Source organism: Plecotus auritus, assembly GCF_963455305.1.
Source record: "Plecotus auritus genome assembly, chromosome: 7".
In the NCBI taxonomy this organism is placed as follows: domain Eukaryota; kingdom Metazoa; phylum Chordata; class Mammalia; order Chiroptera; family Vespertilionidae; genus Plecotus; species Plecotus auritus.
This window is the reverse complement of record NC_137774.1, coordinates 99,624,670-99,634,562: the sequence shown is the minus strand read 5'-3', so window position 1 is coordinate 99,634,562 and position 9,893 is coordinate 99,624,670. Positions and strand designations below refer to the sequence as shown.

Sequence of the window (9,893 nt, the reverse complement as noted above, 5' to 3'; positions counted from 1 at the left end):
TCTGTGCATGAATTTCGTGCACTGGGCCTCTAGTAGAATATAAAGCAAAATGTGAAAAAAAAAGTTGGAGAGGAGAAGAAGGGAGAAAAATTGGGACACATACCTAAAAAAAGAAATAAAAAGCTGAGAGTGGCGAGTGTTTTGTTTAAGTTTACCCCAATCTTTTCCATTAATTGCTTTAATTCTTTTGCTCAAGATAAGCTGATTATAGAATCTTTCAGAAATCACATTATGGTTCATTTTTTTCCCTGCTTTGAACTCTTTCAATTCAATTTCAACTAAAAAAATATTCCCTACTATCACTTTAAATTGCCAAAATTTTGCTTCCAATCAGTTCTATTCATTCTCTTTAGGGCAGGTTGATCACATACAAATGATATACCAAGATGAGGGCCATCTTCAAATAAGACTATTTAAGACAGCCTTTAACAGCTCATCATTTTTTAAAAAAATGAACCTAAAACTTTTCCCCCCTAAAATTCATATATCCATTTTTGTCATAACACAGTGTGCTCCAATGCCTGAGAATATTAGGTTAGAATATCGGTCTCATATTATCTGGACCAATCAGAGCTGATCTGATGGAAGAGAGATTCACCTTCATGAGTTACTTTTAGGCCAGTTCCCTAAACAGACAATGAGTAGGGAAGGGAAAGGCCTAGGAGAGTCAGAGCTGAGATGGAAGCGATGTATTCACACTGCTATAAAGAATGTATAGAGTCCCACCAGCCGCTGCCTGAGCCATCATGAGGACCCCCGTTTCCGCGGCCGCCTCCCCAGGCATGGCCCAGGGCCTCACCTCACTATGGCAGCAGCTCGGCACTGCACGCTGGACTTCATGCTCCGCGCCAAAGCTGACAGCGAGACCATCCTCAAAGGCCTCCAGTCCATTTTCCAGGAGCAGGGGATGACCGAGTCGGTGCACACCTGGCAGGACCACAGCTACTAAGCGACCTATACAAACAAAAACAGCGGCTTTGCCAATCTGAGAATTTACCCACACGGATTGGTGTTGCTGGACCTTCAGAGTTACGATAGTGATACAGAAGGCAAAGAAGTTGACAGTCTTTTGAACAAAGTAGAAGAAAGAGTGAAAGAATTGAGTCAGGACAGTACTGGGCGGGTGAAGCAATTGCCACCCATAGTTCGAGGAGGAACCATTGACAGGTACTTGGCCCACTGCTGATGGCCACCTGGCTGAGTATGACATAGATGAAGTGGTGTATGATGAAGACTCACCTTATCAGAACATTAAAATTCTGCACTCAAAGCAGTTTGGAAATATTCTCATCCTTAGTGGGGATGTTAATCTGGCAGAGAGTGATTTGGCGTATACCGGGTCATCATGGGCAGTGGCAAAGAAGATTACACTGGCAAAGATGTGCTGATTTTGGGTGGTGGAGATGGTGGCATTTTATGTGAACTAGTCAAACTGAAACCAAAGATGGTCACTATGGTAGAGATTGACCAAATGGTGATTGATAGATGTAAGTAATACATGCGGAAAAACATGTGGTGATGTCTTAGGCCAGTGGTCGGCAAACCGCGGCTTGCGAGCCACATGCAGCTCTTTGGCCCCTTGAGTGTGGCTCTTCCACAAAATACCACAGCCTGGGCAAGTCTATTTTGAAGAAGTGGTGTTAGAAGAAGTTTAAGTTTAAAAAATTTGGCTCTCAAAAGAAATTTCAATCATTGTACTGTTGATATTTGGCTCTGTTGACTAATGAGTTTGCCGACCACTGTCTTAGGCAATCTTAAAGGAGACTGCTATCAGGTTCAGGATTACCTAAGGAATTCGAAAGTATACCAGATATGTTTGAACTGGATCACCTCACAGTTTCAGGAGATGTAACATTTGGCAAGAATGTTTCATTAAAGTTATCACCTGGAGCAGTATTAGAGAACAAGATATATCTGTGAACCTTCGTATCTTGGACCACTGAAATGAAAAAATATTTTATGCACTTTATACTAATCATTGGCTAGTTTTTTACAACAAAATGTTCTCTAGCATTCTATAATAGGCAGGTACTTTTATTGTGTTTACTGTACCTGCAGTGTTAATTTTTAAAGTAGAGTTTTCTGCAGTATGCTTTTATTTTAGTCTAAGAAAAGCACAGATGGAAGCAATACTTTTCTTCCAGGAAGAGGATCCTGGAAGTTCATCTTAAAGTGCAATATTGTTTAATTTTAAAACTGGGGCAGCTCTGCTGGAAAATCTTTTAACAGAGGCCTCACTAATGGTCACTTTGAATTGTTTGTGATTTCAAAAATAAAGCTGTGAAGCAAAAAAAAAACAACAAAAAACAAAAACAAAAAAAAAACATACAGTTCAGTGTTCTCTCAAACTTGTACCAATTGAAGCATTCCAAAAACAGCAACAGCCACTCATTGAATTCCTTCTCTGCTCCATGGGCCTTATAATCACATATCGAGTCCTAATAACCACCCTGTGAGTAAAGTACTAAAACCAACATGCCATGGACATTTGTTTTTGCCTACTTAGCATCTATTTCCCCTTTTCAAATGAGCAGGCTCCAGATTTTGATTACAGATCTATCCACTCCCTGTGCTCAGTCCATCTGGTTGGATACAGCTCTATCTTCAGCTCCAGGAAACAGAGCAGGTTACCGAGTCCAGCTATGCTAAACAGGACATGCCCTGAACACAGAAAGTGGTTGGGTCGGGCATATCTTGGGAGAGCAGAAAGCTGCTCTTTAATAATCTTTAACCTGAAAGGTTATAGATTGCAGCTGCTAGAAATGGCCTGCCACCACATAGGGAGGGAATGTGTGGGGGTGGGAGGAGAACATTATGAGAATGGAACCAACACAAAGCAAAGGGGGCTGAGATATTAGTGAGAGAAACAAAATCCTAACTGAGTCTCCATGACATCACTAGGGCCCTGGATGAAACTGAATCCTAAATTCACACCAACCCATCAAATTTCTAGTCACTTGAACTAATCCATTCCCCCTTTATTTTATTAAATCTGACTGGATTGGGTTTTCTGTATCTTGCAATAGAAAGAATCTAAATTGATATGCATGATTTTATAAATAAGAAAACTAAGACTCAGAAAATTTTATACTTACTCAAGGACATTCAGCAAAGGGCAAACCTGGATTTTGAATCCAAATCTCTTTCACTCAAAATACCATATTCTTCAATACAACATGAAGCATGAAGGCAATGTTTTCTTTTTTAGGGGTATGGCTAGTTTTATGTGTCAACATGGCTAGGCGATAGTGCCCAGCTGTCTGATCAAACAATAATCTAGATGCTGATGTGAAAGTATTGGTAGATGTGATTAACATTTACCATAGCTGACTTTAAGTAAAGCAGATTATTTTCCATAATGTGTATGGAAGGGCCTCAACCAATCAGTTGAAGGATTTTAGAGCAAAAACTGGAGAAAAAGAAATTTTGTCTCAAGAGTACAGCATAGAAATCCTGCCTGTGCTTTCAACCTGCCCTATAGATTTTGAACTTGCCAGCCCCTATAATCATATAAGCTAATTGCTTTAAATCCACTCCCTTCTCCTGACTGATACAAAGAGTAACTGAACACCACTTAGATAATGTGGAAAAGAACCAAAGAAAATATATTTCTCTCCCTCAACATGTCATTTCGTTTGTGACCTTCCCGAACAAGGCAAGAAGGACAAAGATCCATGATTAGGGCCATAAAGATAACATCAAATGCCTCATGAAATTTTTTGTTGTTTTTTTAAGTGAAAAAAAGTTTATGAATCTTTATAAATAATGCATGTCCAATCCCCTGTGCAATACTTTTTAAAATGCAGACTAACGTTGATAATAAAAGGCAACCAAGCGGGACTGGTTTGGATAGGTGTGAGAAGGTTTTCACATTCTTTCTAAAGAGTTCAAGTGCAGTTAGGTGGAAGGAGAGCTGACCGATTTTACCTTGATTCCTGCTTGATTTCTCATATCATTCTTTCCTGTATTCATAGCATCCACTGAAAGGCTGTGGCATTGTTCAATATAACACAGAGGGTAACTGAACCATTGGCTTGGCTTCACGCTGCAACTGTGCTGATGTTTGCTGAAATGCCCAAACCCAAAGAGATAAATAATTCACAGTTTCCCTGAAAAATATGAGGGAAGGGCTCTGATGGGTTGATAAAGAAGAATGCTGCTGTCCATATCTGCTTTTAAGGGATGCAAGACTTCTCAACTCTATCCTACTTCTCAAATAAACTGTGAAATCCACAAAAGCCCAAATTGGGATTCTTGTTTTTAGCCGCAGCTATTTTTAATTTCTGTTAAGAGAGATAAGTCAGATGATTTTCAGCTTGAACCATAAAAGAAGTTTTCAAAGAGACCATACATAGGAAAAAAAAAAAAGGTTTGGTAGGTTTTCCTTTTACTACAACATAAAATGTGAAACAGAAGCACAATAGCTTAATGAGTTTCTGTCTCTGTACTGCGACAAATCTACAATTTGGCCATTGTAAAAGTAATGATATGTTTCATTAATTTCATATGTTCTTTTAATAGAGTATTTGGAGGGAAGGCATTTTTTGCTTTAGAAACTAGAGCAAAGAAAGCTGATAAAAGCTTCAAGTTAGTGTTCAGTACTTTGTGGAATACATTAATAACATTCAACTGCCTTTTCAAACACACAGACAAATCTCAAAGCAATGCTTTGTCTTCCCAGTCACAATCCTAATAATGGAAGACTAGAAATCCTTATTGAGTCTCTCCCTACAATCCCCCTCCCTCTTCACCCCTTGCACATTCATGGACAATGCACAAACACTACGTGTTTTACTGGTACATGTGGATCTGGAAGTTGACATTCTATAAGCCCATGTATCTACTCTGCTACTTCTGGACAACATCCTCGGTGCCATTGCCAAATCTCTTATAGGGAACCCTTTCCTGAAACAAGTCACATAATTCCCATAGTCTCACCTTGCCTCTTCACAAATATCCTCATGTTGCACATACTTAGGTTGGACCCTCCAGAAGCTGACCCCAGACAAGGGTTTGGACACAAGTACTTATTTGTGAGGGGATCCAGGAAGCACCTGAAAAGGGGAAGGGGAAAATAGACCAGAAGTCAAAGAAGCCATTCAAAGAGGCACTATTGAGTAAGTTACCCTCCTGGGCAATGGGGATGTGATCCCGCTGGGGACTGCTGGGAGCCAGTGTAAAACACATCTCGGTTATTCCCAGTGTAGTATTTACCCTCAGACTCCCATGCATCATTGGCCGAGCACCGCTCCCTGGGGAACAGAATCCCAGCACCCTGGCCTGCACTGTTTGTGGACCAGGGGAGCTGGGAGGAGGATAGACAAATGGGCTTGCAGTAAGACCCATCAGCATGTGCAGGATGGGTGAGAGGTGAGAGGATGGGGTGGAGCCAGCATGCTGCTAATGGATGTCTTGTTCTCTAAGTCACTCAAACAACTCCTTTTTTCCTCAATTGTCCAGGTGCCATATGGCATATTTGTCAACCCCGTCGTTGAAACACGTTCGGCTGGCGCCCTTCCTCTGCATTCAGAGCCTGACAGCGGTGGGTTTACTTAGCTTGGTCTGCAGGAAAAATCTCCGGCTTGTTCTGTAAGTCTCACAGAGGCAGCTGGAATCTGCAAACCCACTGTGAAATCTGGATGAGATCAATGTCTTTATTCTCGAGAAACATCTTACTTCCCTTAGTGAGATTTCTATCCTAATCCTGTGGACAGAAAAATGAAGATGGGGTGAGGAGCAGGGTAGAATAGGAGAAGGGCAATTTATATCCTAGAGCAAGTTTATATTTAGAAAAAAAGCAATAGTAGTGGGGTAAATTGCAATGTCAGTTATAGTTTTTTAACTATATTACAGCAGGGAAATGGACTTCTGTTGTTGTCTATTGCCTTTTTTGGCAATACCCTTTACCCTGCCTGGGCAATTAAGGGCGGTCCCAGCAGCCCCTCAGGGGTGGGCATCTTGGCATAGGCTCTCTTGGCATCCTGGGGTTCTGAAGAGGCATTTTTAATTGAGAGACTCACTCGTTGCCAGGCCTCCATTTATTCACTTTTATAAATACAATAGTATTAGTTACATCATATTTCTCATTTATCTTATCATCCGAATGCTTCCTGAGAGTGGGATTGGTGAGAAGGAAGGCGATAGAGGGAGACTAAAGAGAGATACAGGTGAGTAAGAATGCTGGGCTGGAAATACAAATATATTGAAGAACAAAACCAAACAAGCACATTTACAAAGTAAGTATTCATGGAGGATATGAGCTGCCTCCGCACATCCTTGTCCTGGAGCCCTAAGCCTCAGCACCAAGTACCCTTCAGGTTAACTGCTCGGCCTTCACCTTCATGGAAATAATATATGGGCAGTTATCTCTCCAAGTACCTGCATCTCTAGGTCTGATTTCCTTGTGCTCAGAGTGATGACATTTCTGACTTGAGTCCTAGTGTTCCTGGGCCTGGCAGTACATTGGGTGACACTACTGGGCCACCACAGCACTCTGCCAGATACATGCTTCTCTCACTAGGTCACTAGTCCTTGAAGACATGACAACAAGTACTAAATGGGGACTGTGCCAACGTGTGTGTGTGCGTGTGTGTGTGTGTACATGTGTGTGCCTTATGTATAAGCAATGCATGCATATGAGCTGAAGGGGAGCATAATAATTCCCCAGTATGCCAGAAATAAGAGAACAGCTGCTTGTTTCAGATATTAAAAGAATGCAAATTGGGTTGAGTTTTCTTTTGGCACAAGAACAAGGAATGCTTAAGTTTCCCACTTGCACTTAATTTATTTTTAGGTTTATTCACCACCATTTGTCAGGTTTCTTGAGCTTGACCTGAAACTAACCTCTAGATAAACGTGAAGGCAAACAGAGCCCTGAAACTCTATCTGTATGTTCTTTTGTCTTGGGAACTGTAAATCGGGGCATTAGGTGAATAACACAGCTTGGCTTTGTGTCATGAAAAGTAATTCGGGGCTGCGGTAAGGGCAGGATTTATGAAGCTGTCTGGCCAGGCTTGGGCAGAATGCCAGCTTACACCTGCTTTGCAGACATGGCTGTGTGCAGTTGGTTACACTGCTGAAGCAGCCAAATTCCTTTCACTGCATAGAGGCACTGCTGTGCCGGCCGAAGCACAGAACAAGTAGGGAAGGAACCTGGGGCAGGGATAAGGTTGGGGGAGGCCGGGGAGCCAAGCAGTTTTTAGGAAACAAATCAATCGCAAACTTTCCTTTGCTCATTCCCAAGCAAAATTCCCTTTAAAAAAATCAATCTGTTCCCAAAACATTGTAACTAAGTAATCTTGTGGGGTTGGCAAGAAAGGGAAAATAAATCCAATTGCAAAGTTTTGGAGCTTTTTGTACAAAAAGAAAAATGAGGGATTGTGTCATAACTAAGGTTGCTATAGAACTTATCATCCAAACAGGAGCACTTTTCAAAGTGGAAGGGGGAGGACTATAATTAATTAGGTTGCGACAACACCCATACATTGGGACTGTCTGAGACAAAGTGGGATGGATGGTGACCCTAGTCATGAACATTTACACTGCCACACAATAAACCCGCTAAATGAGTGTTGTGTTACAAGGAAGCTTTTCTAAGAAGTGACAGAAATTATATTGTCTCTTTGATGGAGCTGGACTACCTCCATGAAACAGATGGCCAAATTGTCACAATGCCAGCACACACTGCGGAATATCCATCGTAAAATCATCGTGCTCCATATTTCTCTTTCCCTTCCCTTTCTGAGAAAAGCATGAAAAGCTCAGCAAGTCTCTGCTTCTCCTGACAGGGAGTGGCCAGTAGATAACACACCAGGCTTGTCAGCATCTGATTAGCTGGGATTAAAGGCATGAGGTAGAATTCACGTGGCAAATACCACTGTTCTTTGTGATCTCAATGCTAACGAAGTTTGACATGAACTCCTCCTTCTCTCGCAAAGTCATCTCTTACAGAAAGTCATCTCATCACACTTTCCTATTCTTACAGATTTACCAATGAACTAATTTCCTACGATACCATAACAAATTACCAAAAAGTTTGTGTCTTCAAAAAATAGGAATTTATTTTCTCACATTTCTGGAGGCCAGAGTCCAAAATCAAGGTGTGGGCAGGACCATGGTCCCTCCCAAGGCTGCAGGAAAGAATCCTTTCTTGCCTCTTCCAACCCCTGATGCCTCCTGGTGTTCTTTGGGTAGTGACCAAGCATAACCCCAATCTCTGCCTCTCTCTTCACATGGCCCTCTTCCCTGGGTTTCTGTGTCCTCTTCTCTCTCATAAGCACACAAGTTATTGGATTTATAGCCCACCCAAATCCAGGATGATTTCATCTTGAGTTCCTTAACTAATTACAACTACAAAGGCCCTATTTGTAGTTGTCACTACAAATTAGGTCACGGTCTGCGATGTCAGGTGGACATACATTTTGGTAGAGGTTGTTGGGGAACATGACTCAACCCACTAAAATTAGTAAATCCTAAAAAGTAGCCCTTTAACTCCTGCTGTTCCCTACCCAATATCCGGGTAATTAACTACCTGTGTTTCACCTTTATTTTCTGCAGTTTGCAGTATCGGCCTCTACTGCCTTTGCTTCCAGTGCTGTCTAGCTCAAGTAGGACCTGAGGATGTTCCATTTGGTCCAGTGACAGCCTTCCCTTCCCATCTCCTCAGTGGATAACGCACTAAACAGTCTCATTGGTAATTTTCCAGACTAACTATCTTCCAAGACTGTAGGTCGTGGGTTTCAGAACTTACACACACACACACACACACACACACACACACACACACACACACAGCGCAAGGTAGCATGTGCTGGACACTTCAAGAGTTGTACCAGGAGGCAAGAGACCACAGCAGGAGGGCACTGAAAGAGAATGTGGAACCTGGGCACAGGCTTAATAGAAGTCTGGGTAAGTAGAAAGAAGGGCAAGAGCATCTGAGCCAGAGTTTAAATGTTTCTTTTAATCTTCAGCCACAGTGATAACCAAAATGTCTCTTTGGCTATAAAAGCCAGAGCCCTGGGGTGAGGTAAGCCACAGCCAAACCACATGGACTAAGGTAAGGAGGGATCATTCCTCATAGGACAGCCATGGTGATATTAGAGAGGAAGGGGGAGGAAAGGTGGATAAGCCAAAACAATAGATGTCCACTCCACTTACTCTGACCACTTTTATGGCAACTTCAGACACTATCAGAAGAATTCTAGCCAGCTGCTAGAGCCGTGTCTGCCCCCAGAAAATCCACAAGAATAACAAGATGACTTTGTTGACACCACAGATACTACAATATATTTTATTTACCCATATTTTCAGACAACTAGACAAAGGGTATATTAGTCTGCTAGGGCTCTCCTAACAAAATAGAAGAGACTGAGTGGCTTAAATGACAGGAACTTACTTTCTCATATTACTAGAGGCTGGAAGTCCAAGATCGAGGTTTTGACAGGGCGGGATTCTCCTGAGCCTCTCTCCTCGACTGACTTCTCCCTGGCTGCCTTCTCCTTGTGTACTCACATGACCTTTTCTCTGTGTGTGCATCCTTAGCATCTCTTCCTTTTCTTATAAAGACACCAGTCCTATGGTCTCACCCTTATGACCTCATTTAACCTTAATTACCTCTTTAAAAGCCCTGCTTCCAAATATAGGCACGTTGAGGGTTAGAGCTTCAACATATGAATTTGGGGAGGACACATAACCGAAGGGCAAACTTATTTTCATGCCTCTACTTCTTGCTTACAAGGATAAGATGCGGAGTAATACATTTTGACACTGATTAACTCCGGCATGTGGTGCCGCTTCAAATATTTTTTCAAGTGAGAGATCTAAAATGTCTTCCAGTTTCCAATTCACGATATCTCAGAGGTCACATTCTGATCCGAAGCACAGTCAGAATCCTA

General features: G+C 41.9%; 1 pseudogene across 1 annotated transcript; it reads left to right on the top strand.

Annotated features, from left to right (window-relative positions):
- Positions 1–805: 805 nt before the first annotated feature.
- Positions 806–8,617, top strand: LOC308252726 (spermine synthase-like; annotated as a pseudogene). The gene is made up of 4 exons: positions 806–1,527; positions 1,749–1,848; positions 5,461–5,589; positions 8,557–8,617. The product of its transcript is annotated as a spermine synthase-like (transcript).
- Positions 8,618–9,893: the final 1,276 nt, after the last annotated feature.